General features: G+C 46.8%; 1 long non-coding RNA gene across 2 annotated transcripts; it reads left to right on the top strand.

Moving 5' to 3' along the window:
* The first annotated feature begins 1,751 nt into the window (after positions 1 to 1,751).
* LOC147970790 (uncharacterized) lies at positions 1,752 to 6,143 on the top strand. Of its 2 annotated transcripts, none has more exons than XR_015604292.1 (2): positions 1,752 to 3,719; positions 5,856 to 6,143. It is a non-coding gene; the product is annotated as an uncharacterized LOC147970790 (long non-coding RNA). The 2 variants fall into 2 exon arrangements; XR_015604293.1 differs by having other exon boundaries at positions 1,752 to 2,704.
* Positions 6,144 to 23,914: the final 17,771 nt, after the last annotated feature.

The raw sequence follows: 23,914 nt of genomic DNA on the forward strand, positions 1-23,914 counted from the left end.
GATATCAAATTCTCGGTTCCAAGTTGTTCATCTTTTCTTTCCGGAGTTCCAAGTTTTCCGGATTATCTCGTCGTGAAGCTCCATTTAATCAATGCAAGGATTCATCTTATTCTTTTTAAGCTTCTTTTCCTTGCAGCCTTATTTTTATTTATCCGGAGTTCTTCAAGAGTTTTCTTCATGGTGGTTCGTCAAGGGTTCTTTCATTCTTCAATTGTCCTCAAGATTTCTCTCGAAGTTATGATCCGCCAAGCTTTACTCTAAAATAAACATGGTGTTCAACACATGTCTTGTTTTGAGGAGTTCAAGCATTCTTCATCTTGCACTCCAAAGTGTAATTCTTTCATATCTCATATTTTGAGGTGGTGTTATGTCATTATTGATAATTTCCCTTCGTGTTTCATGATTCACAAGTTTTCAAGAGTGACATATCTAAATCCATCATTTTCTCTTCGCTCAAGACATCTTTTCAACCAATCAATCTCTTCATTGGAGTTTGATTGGGTTATTTTTCACCTAAAGCTTTCCCTAGGGATTGTTTCTATTATGGTGCTTATAAATGACCCAAGTTCTTCATTTATCCTCCTGGTGAAATAAGTTTCTCGTCTCCTTGTTGATATCAATCCAATCTTTTGTTTCCATTAGTGGCATAATTTCACCTCTAATTTTGAGATGTTTTCCATAAGCCCACTACAAGCTTATCCTTTCGTTGTTGATAATCCAACAACTCCGTTCAATCCTTCTTTTAAGGATGCTCTCTCAAATTCATTTCTTGTGGAACATGTTGTTTTCTTCTCCGTTCTTTTGATTCCATTCTTACATTTGTTCCGGAGGCATTGTGATGTTACTCTCTTCGACCAATCGTCTCATTTTGTAAATATCATGTTCTTTTCCTTGCTTATCCATTTAGGAGGAGTGTTGTGTCCTCTGCTCAAGTTCTTTTCATCTTATAAAGTCTTTCATCTCTTTTCAGTCGGAGTGCTGCCCGGATTATCTCATTCTTATTCCTTCTCTATTTTGTTTTGACCGAAGTGGTTTCAATGTCTATCTTGTCACTTAAGCTCGTCTTTTTCGCCATATTTCTGGTTCCTTGTCCAACGGAGTGATTTCATTTCGTTCATCTCCATTGTATTCTTTCTTTCAATTTGTTCAACCTCTCAAGGTTCGTGGTTTCACTCGTTTGTCCAAGAAGCAACTTTGTTTTACCTCTTCCTCTTTCGTTTCTCTCTGGTGCCATCCTAGATCTCGGGACGACATCCTCTTGTAGTGGTGGAGTGTTGTAACGCCCCGAGACCGATGCTCTAGGCGCCTTCCATGTTTTGTGTGTCAGTTGTGTTATTTACTTATTGTTTGTTGAATTCATCATCGCATGATTCGCATTGCATCGGCACTCCATTGCCGTCATATTTTCAAAACATGCATCCCCTCGTAGTTGCCGCGTACCCCTTGCTTTAGTTGACCGTTCCAAGACCAACGTTGTTCTTCGTTTTCCCTCTTGCCTAAACCGGAGTCTCTTTGCACAGTGCATCGACCCCTCGCCCGTGTCCGAAACTTCCCCGAACCCGAACCGGACTATCGTTACAGTTGGGTCCGGATCATCCCCAAACATCTATAAAACATCATTGTTTTCTTATTTGGATTCCCTAGCCTATTTTTCTCGACCGCCCGATTACGATCGGAGGGTCTAAAACTTGCCCCTCCTAACCCACCTACCTATTTAAGCAGTGCAATCATCAGACAAATCCCTAATTCCTAGGGATCCTCCCTCCGCCGCCGCCACTCTCTACCATCTCCCTTGGGATCCCTTCCGATCTAATCCACCTCGTGTTCTACAGCCAACCAAACGGCACCGCTCGCCGATCTCCTCGTGCCCGAGGCCTCCAAGCCACTCCTCGCCGGCAACTAGCAGGACCGTCGCGTCCCTCTCCTCTGGTTCTTCCCGTGCTTCTTCTTTCCCCTATCTCTTGCTCACATCTCTCTCTCTCTCTCTCCCGTGCATAGGAATGCCAGGACCATCGCGCAGCCAGCCCGAGCGCTCGTGGATTGAGCGCTACCTCCAATCCGCAGCCGCGTGGAGCTCCTATGCACCCGAGCTGCCTCGAGCTCCCCTCACCTACACCTCGTCGCTGCCCCGTTTCTGCCGTCCACTGCCCGCTACTCGCCAAGTCCCCTGCATCGCCCGCTCGTTCCAAGCCGAACGTGCTTGACGTGCTCTCTTGCCCCTGATCGTGCACGAGCGCCGTGAACGCAGGATCTCCATGCCGTGGTCGACGGACTCCTCCCAAGCCCGGCGCCGCCAAGCTGGATCCGCGCCAAGCTCCGCTGTCTCCACCCGTTTCCCCGCCGTCTACTGGCCTCCGATGCCACGGAAACCGCCGCCCCGCGCCAAGTCCCTCCTCGCGCCGCTTCCTGTCTTCCTCCTCGTCGTACCAATCCGGGAGGATCGACCTCGCCGTCGCCTACTCGCTGGTAGCCGCCGCCGTGCCCGCGACCCCTGCTTCGCCGTTCCTGCTGTCGTGCCCTGCATCGCTATGTCGCCGCCGCTGCTCTACTTCCTGACAAGCACATGACAAGGTGCCCGCTCGCCCGCTCCTTCCCCTGTCAGCGCTCGCGTTGACTTGTCGTCGCTTGGCTGCAGCGTCTCAAGGCCCAGTCGAAACCAAGCGGCCTCAACCTCCCTCCTCGCGAACTTGGGCTTGGCCCATGGGTGAGCAACCGCCCTTTTTGCCTATTTGATGCCCTGAGCGCAGCTTAGTATCTGGCACCCAACAGTTTCAGCCTAGTATAGTTTTTTCCCTGTTCTGTGAATTTGTCTTTTTATCCAGAGAACACCAGTTTTTCAGAAAACCTCTCATGCATCATGCATCTAATAACTTCTCACCCATGCATCGGAATTAAACAACTTATATATGTAAAATGCTTATACTTTCGTCTAGTTTCATAATCTGCAACTTTCATCCATGTGTAAAATGTTTAAAATATTGTTTGATTAAATTTTCTCATATGCCATGTTAAAATGCTTTATTTCATAACTTAATAACCGTAGCTCCAAACTTAACAAACTTTATATGTAAATCGGGTGGAGAAATGCCTACTTTAACATGGTGCACTCTTCTTGCATGTTTAACAGCTCTAAAATTGTGTTCAGGGCAGAACAGTACCATATCTAAAATATGCACATGAGGGTTTTTCCGGACTTGTTGTTTGTTGTGTACGACCTCATTTAAACTTGCCTAAATAGTTAGTTTACTTATGCTTCACCCCTTGCCATGCTAACCAACATTTAATATTGTTGAGTACATAACCGAGAGAGAACTAAATAAGTCATGTGGTGTTTCGTCAATATGCAACTCGTTGCATATTGAACTCCACATAATTTGTAGTATTGTTTGTTGCACTTTGCCATGTCCCTCCTCGAGCCGCTTCTGTCTTCCTCCTCGTCGTGCTGATCCGGGAGGATCGACCTCGCCGTCGCCTACTCGCTGGTAGCCGCCGCCGCGCCCGCGACCCCTGCTTCGCCGTTCCTGCTGTTGTGCCTTGCATCGCTATGTCGCCGCCGCTGCTCTGCTTCCTGACGAGAACATGACTAGGTGCCGCTCGCCCGCTCCTTTCCCTGTTAGCGCTCGCGTTGACTTGTCGTCACTTGGCTGCAGCGTCTCAAGGCCCAGTCGAAGCCAGCCAGCCTCGACCTCGCTCGTCGCGATCTTGGGCTTGGCCCATGGGTGAGGAACCCCCCTTTCTGCCTATTTGATTCCCTGAGCGTAGCTTAGTATCTGGCACCCAGCAGTTTCAGCCCAGTATAGTTTTTTCCATGTTCTATGAATTTGTCTTTTTATCCAGAGAACGACAGTATTTCAGAAAACCCCTCATACATCATGCATCTAATAACTTCTCACCCATGCATCTAAATTAAACAACTTATATATGTAAAATGCTTATACTTTCGTCTAGTTTCATAATACGCAACTTTCATCCATGTGTAAAATGTTGTTTGAATAAATTTGCTCATATGCCATGTTAAAATGCTTTATTTCATAACTTAATAACCGTAGCTCCAAACTTAACAAACTTTATATGTAAATGGGGTGGAGAAATGCCTAGTTTAACATGGTGCACTCTTCTTGCATGTTTAACAACTCTAAAATTGTGTTCAGGGAAGAACAGTACCAAATCTAAAATATGCACATGAGGGTTTTTCCGGACATGTTGTTTGTTGTTTCCGGCCTCATTTAAACTTGCCTAAATAGTTAGTTTACTTATGCTTCACCCCTTGCCATGCTAACCAACATTTAATATTGTTGAGTACATAACTGAGAGAGAACTAAATAAGTCATGTGGTGTTTCGTTAATATGCAACTCGTTGCATATTGAACTCCACTTAATTTGTAGTATTGTTTGTTGCACTTTGCCATGCCATGCCTCATTAAAACGGACATGCAATCTACTTCGTTGAGCATCATGCCATGTTTATGTGATGGTTGTTTAGTATGTTGCTTGCTTCTTTTCGGGTTGCTTCTCTCGTTAGCTTCAGTCCCGTTCCGGAGTTGTGAGGATTCGTTCGACTCCGTCCGTTTACCTTCTTCATGGACTCGGTCTTCTTCCTTCCGGGATCTCAGCAAGATGACCATACCCTCGAAATCACTTCTATCTTTGCTTGCTAGTTGCTCGCTCTATTGCTATGTCACACTACCTACCATTTACTATATCATGCCTCCCATATTGCCATGTCAAGCCTCTAACCCACCTTTTCCTAGCAAACCGTTGTTTGGCTATGTTACCGCTTTTGCTCATCCCCTCTTACACCGTTGCTAGTTGCAGGTGAAGATGAAGTTTGTTCCTTGTTGGAACATGGATATTGTTGGGATATCATTATTATATCTTATTTACTTTAATGCATCTATATACTTAGTAAAGGGTGGAAGGCTTGGCCTTATGCCTGGTGTTTTTTTCCACTCTTGCCGCCCTAGTTTCCGTCATACCGGTGTTATGTTCCTTGATTTTGCGTTCCTTACGCGGTTGGGTGTTATGGGAACCCCTTGACATTTCGCTTTGAATAAAACTCGTCCAGCAAGGCCCAACCTTGGTTTTACCATTTGCCTACCTACCACCATATACCTTTCCCTTGGGTTCTGCAGACTCAAGGGTCATCTTTATTTTAAACCCCCCCGAGCCAGTGCTCCTCTGAGTGTTGGTCCGAACTAGAGTCCTTTGCAGCGCCACCTCGGGGAAACTCGAGGGTTGGTTTTAGTTGTACGGAGTGCTCATCGGGTGTGCCCTGAGAACGAGATACGTGCGACTCCTATCGGGATTTGTCGGCACATCGGGCGGCTTTGCTGGTCTTTTTTTACCATTGTCGAAATGTCTTGTAACCGGGATTCTGAGACTGATCGGGTCTTCCCAGGAGAAGGAATATCCTTCATTGACCGTGAGAGCTTGTGATGGGCTAAGTTGGGGCACCCCTGCAGGGTATAAACTTTCGAGAGCCATGCCCGCGGTTATGTGGCAGATGGGTATTTGTTAATATCCGGTTGTAGAGAACTTGACACTTAACTTAATTAAAATGAATCAACCGCGTTTGTAGCCATGATGGTCTCTTTTCGGCAGAGTCCGGGAAGAGAACACGGTCTCATGTTATGCTTGAACGTATGTAGCTTCGGGATCACTTCTTGATCACTTATAGGTTCTCGACCGTGCGTTGCTTCTCTTCTCGCTCTTATTTGCGTATGTTAGCCACGATATATGCTTAGTGCTTGCTGCAGCTCCACCTCACTACCTTTTCCTACCGATAAGCTTAAATTGTCTTGATCTCGCGGGTGTGAGATTGCTGAGTCCTCGTGACTCACGGATATTTCCAACAGTTGCAGGTGCCGAGGAACCAGTGCAGGTGACAATACCGAACTCAAGTGGGAGTTCGACGAGGTTTCAGGCCGTTACTATGTTTCTTTTCCGGATGATCAGTAGTGGAGCCCATTTGGGACGATCGGGGATCTAGCATTTGGGGTTGTCTTCTTTTATTTTGGTTCCGTAGTCGGACCTTTGATTGTACTTTGGATGATGTATGGATTATTTATGTATTGTGTGAAGTGGCGATTGTAAGCCAACTCTTTATCCCTTTCTTATTCAGTACATGGGATGTGTGAAGATTACCCCTCTTGTGACAAGCCTACCATGCGTCTATGCCTCTAAGTTGTGCCCTGACACGTGGGAAATATAGCCGCATTGTGGGTGTTAGAGCGCCCCCTTCCCCTTGTCCAATTCGGACTGGGCAAGGGGGGGGGGCGCCACCTCTGGCCGACCCTCTTGAGGGAGTCCTGGATTAGGGGGTCCTCGGACAGCCGGGCTATATCCTTTGGCCGGACTGTTGGACTATGAAGATACAAGATTGAAGACTTCGTCCCGTGTCCGGGTGGGACTCTCCTTTGAGTGGAAGGCAAGCTTGGCAATTCGGGTATGTAGATCTCCTCCCTTGTAACCGACTCTGTGTAACCCTAGCCCCCTCCGGTGTCTATATAAACCGGAGGGTTTAGTCCGTAGGACAACAACAATCATGATCATAGGCTAGCTTCTAGGGTTTAGCCTCTATGATCTCGTGGTAGATCAACTCTTGTAATACTCATATCATCAAGATCAATCAAGCAGGAAGTAGGGTATTACCTCCATCGAGAGGGCCCGAACCTGGGTAAACATTGTGTCCCCCGCCTCCTGTTACCATCCGCCTTAGACGCACAATTCGGGACCCCCTACCCGAGATCCGCCGGTTTTGACACCGACATTGGTGCTTTCATTGAGAGTTCCACTGTGTCGTCACCATAAGGCTTGATGGCTCCTTCGATTATCGGCAACGATGTGATCCTGGGTGAGGTTTTTCTCCCCGGACAGATCTTCGTATTCGGCAGCTTCGCACCGCGGGCCAACTCGCTTGGCCATATGGAGTAGATCGAGAGCTACGTCCCTGGCCGCCAGGTCAGGTTTGGAAACTTAAACTATACCGCAGACATCCGCAGAGACTTGATCTTCGACGGATTTGAGCCCATGTCAGGTGCGCCGCACAGTCATGACGAGCATGACTTAGCTCTGCCGCCAGACAGTGTTCGGGAGATCACACCTGTGGCAACTCCGGCCCTCGATTCGGAGCAGATCGCGCTGTCCGAGGACGGGTGGATGGACCCCACCACAGAGGCCGCACACTCAGCGGCGATAGAGCCGAATACTGACTTCACCTCCTACGAGACCTGTGTTGCCGGATCCTTGGATTTGTCCCCGGCCACGGGCTCCGAACCGCCTGCGTCCATGCCTATCGAATCTGATTGGGCGCCGATCATGGAGTTTTCCTCCGCGGATATCTTTCAGCACTCGCCCTTGGGCGATGTGCTAAATTCATTAAGGTCTCTCTCCTTGTCAGGAAGCCCTTGGCTGAACTATGACCAGCTGGAGTGGGAAGAGGACGATGAAAAAATTTGTTCCCCACCCACCACCCACTTAATAGCCACTGTCGACGACTCAACCGACATGCTTGATTTCGACTCCGAAGACATCGACGGTATAGACGACGATGCAGGAGAGGAACAGGAAGCACCGCCCACAGGGCGCTGGACAGCCACTTCATCACACGATATATACATGGTGGATACACCCAAAGAAAACAATGACGAGGAATGGAAGGATGCAGCGAAGGATAATCCCCTCGAGAAGCAACCAAATCGACGACGTAGGCGCCGCTCCAAATCCCGCCTCGGCAAAAACAGCGATAACAACGCAAGAAAGAATAATACCCCGGTCGACTCCAAAGCAAACGACGACCACATGGACCCAGCGACTGAGCAGGATGAACCAGTGGACAGTGAACATAGTACAGAGCCGCTGTCCCATCACGGCGACGCCGAGGGTAAAGCTCATCAACCTATCTCTGGAGAGGAGAACAGTCCGGACGACGATGCACACATCATCCCGGAAAGGCACTTGGAGCAAGAGGACCTCCACAGGCTTATTGCCACCACGAGGAGTCTAAAGAAGCAGAAGCAAAGGCTTAAGACCGCGCAAAACACACTCAACAGTAGACGGAACAAAGTGCTCGACACTGAAGAAAAGTACGGTGGCAGCCGCCACACAAAGAGCTATCCAAAGCGCAAGCTGCTGCCCGAATTCGATGACGAGGCCTTAGAGCCTATATAGCCGAAAAATAAAACGGTCGATCAGCCAGATCGACCACCCTGTGGCCGCGATAGGGCGGCTAACGATGTCGCACATAAGTCAGCACACGATTTACGTGAGGGCTTGCACCAAAAAGCCGGTATGACTAGGTCCATCTATGGTTCTAGGAGGCGCGTCAAAACCGAACACTCCAACCGTCAGAATGCCATGACACATCCAAATACAGGGGTGCCGCCCACCCCCTATACTTCAACGATGAGGTTCTGGATCACAAATTTCTAGAAGGATTCAAACCTGTGAACATAGAGGCATACGACGGAACGGCATACCCTGGGGTCTGGATTGAGGACTTTATCCTTCATATCCACATGGCTCGCGGAGATGATCTCCACGCCATCAAATACTTGCCCCTCAAGTTGAAAGGACCAGCTTGACACTGGCTGAAGAGCCTCCCCAAAAACTCAATTGGAAGTTGGGAAGAGCTTGAAGATGCTTTTAGGGCTAATTTTCAAGGGACCTATGTCTGACCTCCGGATGCAGACGATTTAAGTCATATAATTCAACAGCCCGGAGAGTCAGCCCGAAAGCTTTGGAACAGATTCCTCACTAAGAAGAATCAAATTGTCGACTGCCCGAACGCCGAAGCCTTAGTGGCTTTCAAACACAGTGTCCGGGACGAATGGCTCACCAGACACCCTGACCAGGAAAAACCGAGGACAATGGCAGCCCTAACAAGCCTTATGACCCGCTTTGCGCGGGCGAAGATAGTTGGCTGGCCCGTAGCGGCACCAGCAACCCAGGCACATACGAAGTCAGGGATGGCAATGGAACACCACGATGCAATAAAAGCAAGCGTCGAAACAATGAAGACAACCCAGACAACACGGCGGTAAACGCCGGATTCAGGAGCTCTCGACCCGGTCAACAGAAAAAGCCATTTAAAGGTAGCAGGGATGGACCGTCCAGCCTAAACAAGATTCTAGACATATTATGTCAGATTTATGGCATCTCCGACAAACCCGCAAATCACACCAACAGAGAATGCTGGGTCTTCAAGCAGGCCGGCAAGCTAAACGCCGAACACAAGGGGAGGGAGACACCAAGCGAAGACGAGGATGAGCCTCGCCAGCCGAACACTGGGGGACAGAAAAAATTCCCACCGGAGGTCAAAACAGTGAACATGATTCATGTGACGAAGAGGAGGAGCAAGCACACACTCCGAGATGTATGCGCCGTGGAGCCCTTTACCCCCAAGTTCAACCCTTGGTCAGCCTGCACGATCACTTTTGATCGCGGGGATTACCCGACTAGTATCCAGCACGGAGGATCCGCTGCCTTGGTACTAGACCCAATAATTGATGGATACCATCTCACCCGAGTCCTTATGGACGACAGCAGTAGTCTTAATCTGATATATCAGTACACAGTCCGCAAAATGGGGATAGACCCGACAAGAATCAGCAAAGCAATACTACCTTTAAAGGAGTAATACCAGGCCCAGAGGCCCGCTGCACGGGCTCTCTAGTACTAGAGGTTGTATTCGGTTCTCCCGACAACTTCCGAAGTGAAAAGTTAACCTTCGACATCGCTCCATTCCGAAGCGGCTATCAAGAACTACTCAGAAGAACAGCCTTCGCTCGTTTTAATGCAATACCGCATTACGCTTATCTTAAGCTTAAGATGCCCGGTACACGTGGCATCATCATAGTTAACAAAAACATAGAGTGTTCCTTACATGTGAAAGAATGTGTGGCGGCTTTAGCAGCCGAACACTGAACGACCTCTTCAACCAGAATAAATGATCGGTCGTCAAGACCGCGGACACGGCTAGACGTGTCCGGCACACCACTAGCTGTAACAGCTCAGATAAACCTAAGACTGGATCGGTGGATATACCCCCATAGGTGGTGCTAGGGGCTTCCCACATGAAAAAGGACTACAGTTCGGCTTGACTTTATTTAGATTGAATTTTAATGGTTTACTAAGAATAACCAATTTTTCGCATGAAAACTTTCACCTGGGCTTTTCTCTCTTACAGATGATCGTCGTGCTACACCCTTCCAGGGTACGGCACAACGGAGATACATGCGCAGACGTGTAGCAGGGCCCCGTTCAAAGGTTTCTTTTTAGATTAAGACCCTGTGTAAACCTTTTTTACCGTCTCTTGTTGCTTTACACCCTCCGGATACTCAACATAACCAAGAGGGATGCTGGCGTTATTGGCATTTCGTCACGTCAGACTAATGCGCGTACCTGGAAATTCAGGGCTTATTATCAAGGGCGTTACTCAGCCCAATATACGTTGTAAAGACCGAATACCTTAGGGAGTGTTCGGTGTCGCGAGTTTGGCCTTATATGCATCAGCTCCGAATCATGTCTTTGGTCAATAGTTGGGTTTGCCCGGTTCCCGTGTTTTCCTACCTTACATTCTGCTCTATCTGCTAAGGTGGCACCAGGAGAACTACTGCGATTGTGCCCTAGTTCATGTGGATGAGCACCTCAGTAGAGAAAGCCGAAAACTGACTGTCATGATAAAGCGCGAGACTGGTCAACCACTTGAGGACTCAGCGGAATCTTCGCAATTCCTCCGCATTAACGAAGGACCGGTTTCCCGGTCATGTATGTATGCGCACCATATTCGGATAAGCGCGGAAGTACCAGGGGCTATATATCCCACTGTCAAACTCCTATGGCTAAGTGAAAGTGTTAAAGCAATATAGTCCGATTGCCTTGTTCGCCGCGCTATCACCTCCTTAATGGACCAAGATGTTGGATCAAGTGTGAATACACGCTTTTCCGAACACCCCCGCATTGTATGCGTGGGGGCTGAAGCCGACGACTGCGAACTTTCAGGTTATATACATACATAAACGGCCGCACAGGAGGTATCATAATACTTTCAGGCAAAAGTATAAACACAGCCTTTATAAGCCAAATAGCATTGTTTTTACAATTGGGATACATGTCACTCGAACATGATACTCTTCAAGCACTGAGCCTCTATTAAACCAGCGCCTTCTAGGACTTCTTCAAAATAGTGCTCGGCCGAGACCTGGCCTATGGCCGGACCCCGGGTTGCAATAGCGGTGGCATCCATCTCTGCCCAGTATGTCTTAACACGGGCAAGAGCCATCCACGCACCCTCTATGCATGCAAACCTCTTTACAGCGTCGATATGCGGCAAAACACCCAGGAATCGTTGCACTAAACCAAAGTAACTATTCGGCCTTGGTCCTTCTTGTGGGGAACGTAGTAATTTCAAAAAAATTTCCTACGCACATGCAAGATCATGGTGATGCATAGCAACAAGAGGGGAGAGTGATGTCCATGTACCCTCGTAGACCGAAAGCGGAAGCGTTAGCACAACGCGGTTGATGTAGTCATACGTCTTCACGATCCGACCGATCAAGTACCGAACGTACGACACCTCCGAGTTCAGCACACGTTCAGCCCGATGACGTCCCTCGAACTCCGATCCAGCCGAGTATTGAGGGAGAGTTTTGTCAGCACGACGGCGTGGTGACGATGATGATTTTCTACCGACGCAGGGCTTCGCCTAAACACCACTACAGTATTATCAAGGTGGACTATGGTGGAGGGGGCACCACACACGGCTAAAAGATCAAACGATCAATTGTTGTGTCTATGGGGTGCCCCTGCCCCCGTATATAAAGAAGCAAGGGGGGGGAGGGGGTGTGGCCGGCCTAGAGAGGGGCGCGCCAGGAGGAGTCCTACTCCCACCGGGAGTAGGACCCCCCCTTTTCCTTGTTGGACTAGGAGAGAGAGGGGAAAGAGGTGGAGGAGAAGAAGGAAGGGGGGGGGGCGCCCCCCTCTCCTTGTCCTATTCGGACTAGGGGGGAGGGGGCGTGGTCCATGCCCTGGCCGCCTCTCCTCTCTTTCCACCAATGCCCACTAAGGCCCATTAAGTCCCCGGGGGGTTCCGGTAACTTCCCGGTACTTCGGTAAAATCCCGATTTCACCCGGAACACTTCCGATATCCAAACATAGGCTTCCAATATTTATATCTTCATGTCTCGACCATTTTGAGACTCCTCGTCATGTCCGTGATCACATCCGGGACTCCGAACAACCTTCGGTACATCAAAACATATAAACTCATAATAGAACTGTCATCAAAACGTTAAGCGTGCGGACCCTACGGGTTCGAGAACTATGTAGACATGACCGAGACACGTCTCCGGTCAATAACCAATAGTGGAACCTGGATGTTCATATTGGCTCCCACATATTCTACGAAGATCTTTATTGGTCAGACCGCATAACAACATACGTTGTTGCCTTTGTCATCGGTATGTTACTTGCCCGAGATTCGATCATCGGTATCTCAATACCTAGTTGAATCTCGTTACCGGCAAGTCTCTTTACTCGTTCCGTAATACATCATCCCGCAACTAACTCATTAGTTGCAATGCTTGCAAGGCTTAAGTGATATGCATTACCGAGAGGGCCCAGAGATACCTCTCCGACAATCGGAGTGACAAATCCTAATCTCGAAATACGCCAACCCAACAAGTACCTTTGGAGACACCTGTAGAGCACCTTTATAATCACCCAGTTACGTTCTGATGTTTGGTAGCGAATGACTTTCATTCTCTTTCTATCTTCTGCCGTGGTCGGGCTTTGAATCTTACTCAGTTTCACACCTTGTAACACAGGCAAGAACTCTTTCTTTGACTGTTCCATTTTGAACTACTTCAAAATCTTGTCAAGGTATGTATTCATTGAAAAACTTATCAAGCGTTTTGATCTATCTCTATAGATCTTGATGCTCAATATGTATGTAGCTTCACTGATGTCTTTCTTTGAAAAACTCCTTTCAAACACTCCTTTATGCTTTGCAGAATAATTCTACATTATCTCCGATCAACAATATGTCATTCACATATACTTATCAGAAATGCTGTAGTGCTCCCACTCACTTTCTTGTAAATACAGGCTTCACCGCAAGTCTGTATAAAACTATATGCTTTGATCAACTTATCAAAGCGTATATTCCAACTCCGAGATGCTTGCACCAGTCCATAGATGGATCGCTGGAGCTTGCATATTTTGTTAGTGTAAGTGCATCTAGTGCCACCCTTAGTTGGTTTTGGAGTATTGACGACAAACCTGGTTGAGGGGCTAATGTGTTTGTGAGAATTGCAGGATAACACAGGTAGAAGTCCCTCATTGATTCGGCTTTCCTACTAGAGATGACCCCTAAATATGTATGAAGACATTGAAGTCAAAGGTGGTATGTGAAGACATTCACATTGAAGACTATCACAAGAGAAGACATCGCGTGAAGACTATGGAGCGCGAAGACTTAGTTGTTTCTTCGTTATTTTTCTTCTTTGTTGACTCATAGGAACCACCGTACTGTTAAGTGGGGTCCAAGTGAACTAGTCAGAATGACTGAAGTGATGCTTAACCAAAATCCTATGTCTTCGAGCGAAGACAATGAGAGCAAATCTTATCCAGAGCTGGATAAGTCAACTTTGCTTGTAGCCCAAGTAAAGTTGCCGTGTGTGTTTGAAATCTGACCGTTGGAACAAGTGTCAGTTCCTTAGTGACCCAGGGTCATTTCAGACAAATCAGGTCGGGTTGCCTAGTGGCTATAAATAGCCCACCCCCTACAACCATAAACGGTTGGCTGCTCAGAGTTAGTGTACGACTTTTGTCGTTTGAGAGCAACCCACCTCGAAGCCTTTGAGATAGAATTCCTTGAGAGGATAAAGCCCTAAACACCCAGAGCCAAAGAGTGTTAGGCATCACTGAAGTCCTCTTGTCTGTGTGATCTATAGACTTATTACACTTGAGGACTGTGAATCCTCCAGCCGGTTAGGCGTCGCGTTCTGAGCATCCAAGATTCATTGTGGATCGCCGGTGAACGAAGTCTGTGAAGGTTTGGAAGTCTACCTTGAAGACTTACCAGAGTGATTGGGCGAGGACTGGGTGTCCTTAGCTCAAGGGGAATAAGGTGAAGACGCGGTCTTCTGAGTTGAATCTCAACCTCCCTAACCAGATGTACAGTTGTCACAACAACTGGAACTGGTCCAACAAATCATTGTCTTCAATGAGTCACTGGTCGTGTAAGTGCTTTGGAAACTTCTAAGCTAGTATGGGACTGGCTCTCCAAGGTCAATGAAGGCGTCTCAACCCAGAGAGATCAGAGAATCAGCGTCCTTCACAACCTCTTCAACCGCTTCAAGAGAAATGACAATGAGAATGTCCAGCTCACATTTGATCGACTCACTGACATCACAAATGAGCTTCAAGCTCTCAGCGCCACTGAGATCACCAAGCATGAAGTCGTCAAGACACTACTGAGATCACTTGACAGCTCGTTTGACACCCTAGCCCTGATGATTCAAGAACGTCCTGACTTCAAGACACTCGATCCATCTGACATACTTGAGAGGCTCAACACACACGAGTTTCAGCTTTCTGAGAAAAGAGACATCTACGGTCCCAACTATGGGCGAACTCGTGCCTTGAAGGCAAAAGCTGTCTCCACATCTGAAGAAGAATCCGACAGCAGTTCTGATGATCCTGAAGACATTGGAAAGGAGCTTGCTATGCTTGTGAAGAAGTTCCAAAAATTCACCAAGAAGAAAGGCTTTAGAAAGTCTTCACGATCAAGCTCAAGGAATGATGAAGCTTCTGCTTATGACTACAAGAAAAGATCATGCCACAAGTGCAAGAAACTTGGCCACTACATCTCTGAGTGTCCGCAGTGGGACAATGAGAATAATAATAAGAAGAAGAGCATGGAGTATGACCCTGACGACAAGAAGAAGAAATACTCAAAGTCTTCTTCCAAGTCTTCCTCCAAGTCTTCATCACACAAGAAGAGCTCATCTGGCAAGGCACATGCGTTTGTTGGCAAGGAAATGGATTCAGAGGAGGAGTCTGCTTCTGAGGAGGCGGAGGTGGAGTCTGAGGAGGAGTCCAATTCTGGCGTTGCGAGTCTGGCTACAGCATACGTTGCCAAGTCCATCTTCAACACTGAAGACAATGACTTCATCACCGACACCGATGCAAATGACAAGGACTACTCCGCTCCTACCTACTGCTTCATGGCACGTGGTGCCAAGGTAAACACACGTACTACTCACTGTCAAACATCTAGTGAAGATGACTCTGATTGTGATTCCAAACCCAGCTACAAAACACTTGCTAAAATTGCAACTGAACAACAGAAAGGTATGGAACATATTCAGAAACTGTTAGACAAAAGCGATGATCTGCTAGACGCTGAAATGACTCGATCTCAGTCCTTAATTGAAGACATAAAAAATCTTCATGTTAAGTATGAGGAACTTGAAAGTCGTCATGAAACGCTCTCAACAACTCATGAACAACTTTCCTATGATTATCTTCAAAGGAAGCAAGATCTTGAGAAATTGAGAGCGGCTCATGAAGATCTTTGAAAGGAAAACGAGTCACTTCGCGCCAAACAGATCAGTTCCGCTCAGGAAGGATTTGAACCACCATGTCTTAAATGCATTGAGCGTGATAATGCTACTTCTGTTGCTGAATGTTCTACTGCTGCTACTGTTGCAATATCTTCAACTGTTGATGTGGGAACTAACCCCTCTGCTGAGGATACCACTGCTATTGCTGATGAGAATGCTAGGTTGAAGACATTGCTTGAAACAGGGATGTACAAAAGTCTCAAAGGGCATTAGACACTATGCGATGTCCTCAAAAGGCAGATCCTGAACCGAAACCCTAGGAAAGAGGGTGTTGGGTTCGAAAGGAAAATGAATGTTGATGGCTCTTACTGGAAACTTGAGCAGTACCCCAAAACCACATGGGTTGCTGCAAAGGAACCTTCAGCGGATCCATCCACCCTATCTGGCTTCACTTGTGCTAATCCCATCGTTATTGATGAGTCCTTTGATGCAAACTATAGACTGTTTAAGAATCAGAATGGTGAAGTGTTTGCCAGGTATATTGGTACTAACTGCAGGAATGGACCGCCTATGAAGAAGATCTGGGTGCCGAAAAGGTGTTTGGAGAATCTTCCTTTGAATGTCATCATGAAAGCACAGGTGAAGAAGACAAACCCCAGACCACAGGCTTCATACGGTCCAAAGGCTTCATACAGACAGAGGACTCACCTGAGCCGCACTAACGCAAATGTTTTGCAGGGAAGCCACACTCAGGCCTATGAATATGAGCACGGTTCATCAAACCACCATGTTCATAAGACCAAGAACTATTCTGCTTATTCTTATGAGTACTATTGTCCTCCTGCAAGACTTTTTGCTAGGGCTCCAAAGCCAAAGTTCTCAGATGCTGCACTTAGACTTATTGCTTCTAAGCCACCCTTGAAGATGTGGGTGGCTAAGAAAGCTTAACTCTCTTTTGCAGGGAAGGGTCTCGAGCAGAAAACCAAAATCGTCTGACGCTATTGCTGGGGACCTTAAACATCTTGTAGGGCGCAAGATCAAATGCCCAAATGGTCTTATTATGTACTTTGTTCCTGAATCGCTTGCTACTCGCCCTATCAGTCCAAATCTCGATCTAAGCTTTCATAACCCACTAGTTCGTCAAATGTTTTTGCTTCACAATTCTCTTCGTGAATCCTATCCCCCTAACTGCACTGTAGGGTACGACACCAGCAGCTTCAGAATGGATTATTGATAGTGGGTGTACCAATCACATGACTGGCAAGAGAAGCCTTCTTATGGACTCAACCTTACGTCCATCCGACAAGAGTCACATCACATTTGCTGACACTAGTAAAAGTAAGGTATTGGGTCTAGGTAGAGTTGCAATCTCAAAGGATCAACACATGGATAAAGTCATGCTTGTTGAATCCCTTGGTTTCAACTTAATGTCTGTCTCAATGCTTTGCGATTTAAATATGATCGTGATGTTTGGAAAATATCGTTGCCTTGTTCTAATGGAATCTGACATGTCTCTAGTGTTTGAAGGGTATAGGAAAGATGATTTGTACGTGGTAGATTTCTCAGCAGGACCACAGCTTGCCGTATGTCTTCTGGCAAAAGCTTTAGAATGCTGGCTCTGGCATCAGAGGCTAGGGCATGCTTGCATGAGGAACCTCCACACCCTTGCAAAGAAGAAGCATGTCATAGGCATCGAGGGCGTCAAGTTCAAGAAAGATCACTTATGCGGTGCCTGTGAAGCAGGAAAGATGACGAGGGCCAAGCATCCCTCGAAGACAATCATGACAACAACTCGACCCTTCGAACTGCTCCACATGGATCTATTCGGTCCCACTCATTACTCAACTCTTACTACTACTGCTTGTCTCTATGGCTTTGTCATTGTTGATGATTATTCTAGATATACTTGGGTGCACATAATCCTCTACAAGACTGAAGTGCAGGATGTCTTCAGACGCTTCGCTAATCGAGCAATGAACAACTATGGCGCCAAGATAAAGCACATCAGAAGTGACAATGGCACTGAATTCAAGAACACTGGCCTTGATACATATCTTGATACTTTGGGCATCACACATTAATTCTCAGCTCCGTACACGCCACAGCAGAATGACATCGTCGAACGCAAGAACAGAACACTCATTGAGATGGCCCGAACGATGCTTAATGAATACAAGACTGCAAGAAAATTCTGGCCTGAAGCCATTGATACTGTATGCCATACAATCAACCGTGTTTATCTTCATAAGCTTCTGAACAAGACATCTTATGAGCTCCTTACTGGCAAGAAGCCAAATGTCAGTTACTTCAGAGTATTTGGCGCTAGGTGCTGGATCAAGGATCCACATCACACTTCAAAATTTGCACCAAAAGCACATGAGGGTTTTACTTGGATATGGAAAGGATTCGCACTCCTACAGAGTATTCAATCTCTATGGCTTTGTCATTGTTGATGATTATTCTAGATATACTTGGGTGCACATAATCCTTTACAAGACTGAAGTGCAGGATGTCTTCAGACGCTTCGCCAATCGAGCAATGAACAACTATGGCGCCAAGATAAAGCATATCGGAAGTGACAATGGCACTGAATTCAAGAACACTGGCCTTGATACATATCTTGATACCTTGGGCGTCACACATGAATTCTCAGCCCCGTACACGCCACAGCAGAATGGGGTCGTCGAACGCAAGAACAGAACACTCATTGAGATGACCAGAACGATGCTAGATGAATACAAGACTCCAAGAAAATTCTGGCCTGAAGCCATTGATACTGCATGCCATACAATCAATCGTGTTTATCTTCACAAGCTTCTGAACAAGACATCTTATGAGCTCCTTACTGGCAAGAAGCCAAATGTCAGTTACTTCAGAGTATTTGGCGCCAGGTGCTGGATCAAGGACCCACATCACACCTCAAAGTTTGCACCAAAAGCACATGAGGGTTTTATGCTTGGATATGGATAGGATTCGCACTCCTACAGAGTCTTCAATCTCTTTCATTACAAAGTGGTTGAAACAGTGGATGTGCGGTTCGATGAGACTAACGGTTCACAAAGAGAGCACCTGCCAAATGTGCTAGATGAAGTTCCATCCAGTGAATCAATCAAACTTATGGGAACTGGAGAAATCATACCCTCTGAAGCTCAACCTGAAGAGGAACTTATCATCTTCGCACCTGATCAACCTGAAGACAATGCTTAGCCTGAAGACAATCCCTCTAACAATGACAATGACAAGCAATAGCAAAATCTTCGCCCTATACATCCTCGTGTTGCCAATGAAGTGCAGATTGAGAGAATAATTGATAGCATCAATGCACCCGGTCCGCTCACTCGTTCAAGGGGAACACAACTAGCAAATTTCTGTGGGCACTTCACATTCGTCTCAATAACAGAACCCAAGAAAGTTGAAGAAGCCTTCATGGAACCTGAATGGATTCAAGCTATGCAAGAAGAGCTTCAACAGTTTGAGCTGAATAATGTATGGGAACTGGTTAAGCATCCTGATCCTCGGAAGCACAATATAATAGGCACCAAATGGATGTACCGCAACAAGCAAGATGAGCATGGTCAAGTTTTTAGAAACAAAGCTCATCTCGTTGCTCAAGGATATACTCAAGTTGAAGGGATTGACTTTGATGAAACATTTGCTCCTGTGGCTCGACTTGAAGCCATACGCATACTGCTGGCCTATGCAAATCATCATAACATACTTCTATATCAAATGGATGTGAAGAGCGCATTTCTCAATGGCACGATTGAAGAAGAAGTGTATGTTGCACAACCGCCTGGCTTTGAAGATCGAAAGCATCCTGACATGGTATACAAGCTCAACAAGGCACTGTATGGCCTCAAACAAGCCCCTCGGGCTTGGTATGACACACTCAAATACTTCCTGAAGAGCAAAGGCTTCACACCTGGTTCCCTCGACCCCACTCTCTTCACGAAGACATATGATGGTGAACTGTTTGTGTGCCAAATATATGTGGATGACATTATCTTCGGCTGCACCAATCAGAAATACAGTGAAGAGTTTGGATATATGATGCAAGAGCAATACCAGATGTCCATGATGGGAGAGCTGAAGTTCTTCCTTGGTCTTCAAATACGACAGCAACGCAACGACATCTTTATATCTCAAGAGAAGTATCTCAAAGATTGCCTGAAGAAGTTTGGTATGCAAGACTGCAAAGGCTTCACGACGCCAATGCCAGCCAAACATTATCTGGGTCCCGACGACAATGGTAAAGAGTTCAATCAAAAGGTATACCTCTCCATGATTGGTTCTTTACTTTATCTATGTGCATCTAGGCCAGATATTATGCTTAGTGTTTGCATGTGTGCTCGATTCCAAGCGGCACCAAAGGAATCACATCACTTAGCTGTGAAGCGAATTCTTCGATATTTGGCTTACACCCCAACTCTAGGATTATGGTATCCAAAGGGCTCAGAGTTTGATCTAGTTGGATTCTCAGATGCTGATTATGCTAGTGACAAGGTGGATCGCAAGTCTACATTAGGCACATGTCATTTTCTGGGACGATCACTTGTATGTTGGTCTTCAAAGAAGCAGAACTGTGTATCTCTCTCCACTGCTGAATCTGAATACATTGCTACTGGATCTTGCTGCGCTCAGCTTCTGTGGATGAAGCAAACACTCAAAGACTATGGCATTCATCTGAAGCAAGTGCCACTCTACTGCGATAACGAAAGCGCCATCAAGATTGCCAACAACCCAGTTCAGCACTTGAAGACAAAGCACATTGAGATTCGTCATCACTTTCTCAGAGATCATGTTGTGAAGGAAGATATTGATATCATACACGTCAACACTGAAGAGCAATTGGCAGATATCTTCACCAAGCCCTTGGATGAGAAGAGATTTTGCAAGTTATGGTGTGAGCTAAATATCTTGGAATCCTCAAATGTCCTGTGATCAGGCACACATCCTAACACTTATGCATATTGATGACTTAGATGTGCAACACACGAAGCAAAGTATATCTTCAATCAATGAAGACATGCATTCTAAGTGTGAATACATTAATGAGGAATTTAACCTCGGAGCGCCACGATAATTGTGCGCCGTGTCTGGGTCTAACACTTCCTATACGGTGGGTAACGCCACCACCAAATGTTCTGTTTGAAGTATTTCACTCATGGCGTTACATTTGCTATGTCTTCACATTTGGTTTGGCTTCAATCTCAACATGTCTTCATGATTATCTTCACTATGTTGATTATATATATATATACTAGTGTTTTGTCCTCTACAACATTCACTTATAGCTATGTCTTGTTGAATCTTTTGAATTAAGTGAATGTGATCGGACCCTAACCTCTCTATGCTTTCTATCTCAAACTCTAACTCTCCAAATCATATGCATTCTCTTGAAACTGTCAAATGTCTTCTCTACGTCCTTGTCAGCAGAAGATACAGAGACAAACATTAAGTCCGCTTTCAATGCTAATTCCTTCACCTGAAACCCGGAGAAGTGGGAACGACCACCCGACAATCCAGGCGTGCGTGGGACGTGGAACAACCTCCGATATGCTGCATGATGGCCACGTGTTCCTCAGATGTGAATCGCCAGGGGCACCTGTGTAATAACACTGAGCCACCCCTGTCCCTATTAATACACGCCTCACCACAGTCATTATCTCTTCTTCCACTCTCGCACGAACCCTAGCGCCACCGCTAGCCCTCGACGACGCCGGTGACGAAGCGCTTAGCTGTCGCAACCTCTCCGACGCCGTCTTCACGCCGACCACGGACATCGTCCTCTCCACCGTCGCCGTAGGTGTCCTCCGTCGCCAAGTTAGGGCACGGACGATCGAACTACTCGGCCTCCTCTTCCACTCCGTCTAGCAGTTCCTTGTGTGGTAAATAAAAACCTCCTTTTTATGGCCCCTTTGATCCTATAGATTTGTCACTTTCTACCATAAGTAGTTTCTGTTCACACATGTTGGATCGACTTCATACTGCATCTCATAGTATGCCTAGTATGTTCACTTATGCTTCACAAAGTAGTTAGATTCCTCACTTGTACTGATCTCTGGATTCGTACAAATCTGGAACCAACTCCTTATCTATGAGTGAATGTCTTCGCACGATGAGGTCAATGTCTTCTAAACTGATTTATCTTCAAAATCTTCTGAGAATGCATATGACCTCTTCCCCTTCCCTCGCACGTTAATGCGGTCACAGGTACATGTCCGTGGGAGAATCCCTTGGTTCCCATAGTCTGCATTCATTTGCAGAATTCTTACAGCATCATATAAATTCTCCCGAAGCCAGTTCCTGTTTGTCCAGCAAGCGAAAGCCTCTGAAGCTTTGAACATGTTGAAGCCATTCAGTTGAAAGTTCATGGCTACAGAGATATCTGCAAGGAAGGGAGGCAGACATCGTCGTGGGGGAACATCAAGAGATTTGCCTGATGACCTCTCAGAGCTTTACAAGACAGATCCTGAAGAGGATTACAATCAGCGCAAGACCCGAATCCAATGGATTCGAAGATATTGGGAAGAACAATGGTTCAAATACCGATTTGTGACCCAGGAATATGCTGAGAAAAATGCCATGAAGCGACCTTGGGGAGACATCCTATACAAAAATCTTCAACCCAGGTCCAGAGCTGAAGCCATTGAACAAGGCTTCTATCCCTGCATGGTCTGTGGACCACAGCCTGCAGATGCACACCCATCGTCACTACTATGGTGTCGTGACGACAATCTGTTCAAGCGCAACTTCCAGTTTGCCAAGAACTCAGCGAAGCAGAACAAGAAGTCTTTGGGATTAGACTTCAACCCTGGTCCCTCTGCTCCCCGTACTGACGGCACACATGATGCAGAACCCAATATCATCGGTCCGTTCTACAACCTGGATGGCCTTATTACTCACATTTCTGTTCTAGGTGCCAAAGTGGATCATTTTGATGATGATGCTGACACTGATGAAGCCCCAGCTCATACTCCAAAGCCATAGAAGCCAAAGAAGGCTAAGGCTTCAAGATCAGCTGCTCCACCAAAAATTTCACGGGCGAAGCCACTGGCTACTGCACCTCCTGAAGACAGTGTGCAGTCTGAAGATCTGTCACGCATATCCAAGCCCCAGAGAGTCAAAATGCCTCTGCCACACACCAGCCAAGAACTGACTGCTGCTGCCATTCTGCGCAATGATGCCATTGATCTGTCCAGTGATGAAGATCTGGCAGATGATGCTCTTGAGCAACTGATCAAGAGCAAAGAAGAAGCAGAAATCTTCAATGATCTGCCTCTATTTGATGTGGCAATCATCCACAACTTCATTGATGAGTGGTTTGACACGCCCAACCTCAGCTTCGAAGATCTGCAACTTCCAATAGGCCTTAGTGTCGCCTTCTATGGCGCCATTGCTTCAGAGTTAGCTATAGCCCAGCGCATCGTTGAACTGAAGCAAAAGATTTACTTTGAGAAAGCCCAGCTCAAGAAGCACACGGCCAAGCTCAGCGTGCAAGAGGTGAAAAACTTCAAGATTATGCTGCACGAGCTCAAAGAAGCCTTTCTCAAGAAACATGCAGAAGCTCAAGGTTCTCGTGAGCGCATGAAGGTCCTGACTGACAAGAGTGTGCAAGCCTACAATGAGGCTGAGAAGCGCAAGGCCCTTGGTCGTCCTGGCATCGACCCCAGGATGGCTGCAAAGCAGAAGAAGAAGCCCGCTATGGCCGAACCCGATGCACCAAGTCAGGAAGCACATCCCATTGTCTTCCCAACCAGCATGACTGGCTCGAAGCCAAAAGCTAGGTCTACCGCTTCAGAACTGAAGAAGACAAGGACTGCTGAGGCTGAAGCCAGAAAGAGGAAACATCCTGGAGCCTCTGCTCCTGCTCCCCCCAAGAAGAAGCGGAAGACCAAGAAGGAACGGTCTGCTCCCAAAGAGCCCTTAATTGTTGAACCTATCTCCATGGTTCGCCCTGACGCTGAACGTCAAGAGCACCAACTGACTATCCATGAGCCTGCTTCCATAGAGGCTTATGAAGCTGAAGACATTCCAGCAGCTGATCCCACCGCTTCTGAAGACATTGGTCACCATGACAATGTTGAAGATAATGTAGTCCTTCCTCAGATCGAACACCAACAGGTATCATCGCCTGTGCTTACGCACATCGAACTCATCAGCATTGGTCGTCCCTTGACGCCAATCGCTCAGGATACAACATGGGCTGATCACCCACAGAAACCACAAGTCACACCACCCCGACAAGAAGAAGAAGAAGTTGACTTTGAGGCCCAGCCAACGCCATCTCAAAAGGCATCGCCAGCATTCCGCAGGCTTCGCAAAGGATCAAGGTCTCAAGTCCCTCC

The sequence above is a fragment of the Triticum urartu genome, chromosome 5A, assembly GCF_056163025.1.
Source record: "Triticum urartu cultivar PI428250 chromosome 5A, HENAU_Tu73, whole genome shotgun sequence".
NCBI classification, from domain to species: Eukaryota; Viridiplantae; Streptophyta; class Magnoliopsida; order Poales; family Poaceae; genus Triticum; species Triticum urartu.